Source organism: Eulemur rufifrons, unplaced genomic scaffold (genome assembly GCF_041146395.1).
Source record: "Eulemur rufifrons isolate Redbay unplaced genomic scaffold, OSU_ERuf_1 scaffold_580, whole genome shotgun sequence".
Taxonomy (NCBI): domain Eukaryota; kingdom Metazoa; phylum Chordata; class Mammalia; order Primates; family Lemuridae; genus Eulemur; species Eulemur rufifrons.
The window spans coordinates 255-2,553 of record NW_027183362.1 but is presented as its reverse complement, the minus strand read 5'-3'; the positions used below and the strand labels follow the sequence as shown (position 1 = coordinate 2,553).

General features: G+C 56.7%; 1 pseudogene; it reads left to right on the top strand.

Annotated features, from left to right (window-relative positions):
- The first annotated feature begins 1,284 nt into the window (after positions 1–1,284).
- On the top strand, positions 1,285–1,376 carry LOC138380608 (small nucleolar RNA U13; annotated as a pseudogene).
- The last annotated feature ends 923 nt before the right edge of the window (positions 1,377–2,299 follow it).

The following is a 2,299-nucleotide window of genomic DNA, read 5'->3' as shown; positions in this document are numbered from 1 at the left end:
TCAGCTGAGTGAAGGAATGCCACGGGATTCAGAGTGCCATCGGTGGGCTGAGAGGCGAGCAGGGCGGGCTTTGAAAGGGTAACATTCTCCCTGCCTTCCGTCTGGCTGTGAATACAGAACGTACACGCCAGGCGGGGTGGCTCACGCCTGTAATCCTAGCACTCTGGGAGGTAGAGGCGGGTGGATCGCTCAAGGTCGGGAGTTCGAGACCAGCCTGAGCAAGAGCGAGACCCCCATCTCTACTAAAAATAGAAAGAAACTATATATCTAAAAATATATACAGAAACAGTATCTAAAAATATATACAGAAAAATATTAGCCGGGCACGGTGGCGCATGCCTGTAGTCCCAGGTACTCGGGAGGCTGGGGCAGTAGGATCGCTTGAGCCCAGGAGTTTGAGGTTGCTGTGAGCTAGGCTGACGCCACGGCACTCTAGTCTGGGCAACAGAGTGAGACTCTGTTTCAAAAAAAAAAAAAAAAAATATATATATATATATACACACACACACACACACACACACACACACGTATATCCAATTAGCTGGGCATGCTGGCACATGCCTGTAATCCCAGCTACTCGGGAGGCTGAGGCAGTCTGATCGCTTGAGCCCAGGAGTTTGAGATTGCTGTGAGCTAGGCTGACGCCATGGCACTCTAGCCAGGGCAACAGAACGAGAGACTCTGTCAGAAAGAAAAGAAGAGCGAGAGCGAGAGAGCGAGAGAAAGAAAGAAAGGAAGGGAGAGAAAGGAAAGAGAAGGAAGGGGGGGGAGAGAGAGAGAGAGAGAGAGAGAGAGAGAGAGAGAGAGAGAGGAGAAAACTATTAAAAAATTCGGGACCAGATCCATCGGTCGGTACTCAGAAGCGTGACGATCGGGTGTTCCCGAGCACGTGTGAGATGTGTCTTCTCCCTGACGCCGCGTTTCCTCCACACACACATCACCCATCTGCCGTGGAAAAAAAGCAACAAAAAGAGAGAAAGAGATTAAGAAGGGAAAATGGAAACAGGGCAAAAGAGGAAGAAAGAAAGAAATTTCGAAAAAAAGAGACCAAAGTCACAGCGAGAAGGAAGAATACTGAGCCCAGAGCGACACCTAGTGACCACACCGTCACAAGCACCCTAGGGCCCCAATTCGCCAGAGACATCTGGTGGACCCCAGGGCAACATGTGGTCGACCCGGGGCCATGGCGTCTGCAGCCGATTCCCAGGCGGGCACACGAGCCCGGGGAAACTCATTCTCAGCGCGGGGAGGAGGGGAGGGGAAATAATAGCAAAGTCACACCAGATCCCTTTCTAGTTCATAAACGTGTTGATTGCGTGTTCACGCGCACGTGTGAGAAGGGCCTCCTGGTGTGTCGGCACGTCACCCGCGTGACGTGAAACCATGAATCCGGGGGGGGGGGGGGAGCGGAAAGGCGGGCAGGAAAAGGCAAAGAGAGAATAGATAAAATGAAAGGACCAAAAAGAAAGTCACACAGCAGGGTAGGGGAGTGAGAGCAAGTCGAGAGACTGCAGACAGAAACTCCGAGAGGAGAGGAATGCTCCGGAGCGCCCCCTCGCCCCGCGCGAGAAGAATACCGATCGCAGGGTGATCCCTAGGGGCAGCGAGGCCAGAGAGACCAAATCCGTCCCGAAGCCTCCCTGTCAGGATGACAACCACAGACCAGACATCTGGTCAACCACCCAAGGACCAGACATCTGGTCAACCAGCGAACCCATGCGGAGGCCGCATGCAGCAGCGACATCTGCACGACCACTCAGGGTGCTCCCTGCCGGGAGGGTGTGTCTCTATGTGTGTGTGTCCGGGGGGGGGGGAGATTGCGATGAAAGTCACGCCAGGTCCCGGGATAGTTCGTGAGCGTGATAATTGCGTGTGTGTGGAGAAAAAAGGGGGCGGGGCGATAGGGAGTAAAGAAAGGAGGAGCGGGCGAGCGGAGGGGTGGGGAAGGAGAGGGAGTCGAGAAGCCCGCAACCGCAGCGCCCCCTGGCGGTGATCCCCCCCCATAGCATCGATGGGGCCAGCCCCGCAGAGACTAAGTGCGACGGGACATCTGGTCAACCCCAAGGACCATGGGATCCCAGCACGAAACCGGCGGAGGTCGAGGAGGAGGAGGAGGAGGAGGAGGAGGAGGAGGAGGAGGAGGAGGAGGAGGAGGAGGAGGAGGAGGAGGAGGAGGAGGAGGAGGAGGAGGAGGAGGAGGAGGACTAGGCGGCGGCGGCGGCGGGCTAGGCGTCGGCGGGCTAGGCGGCGGCGGCGGAGGGCTAGGCGGCGGCGGAGGCGGGCTAGGCGGCGGCGGGCT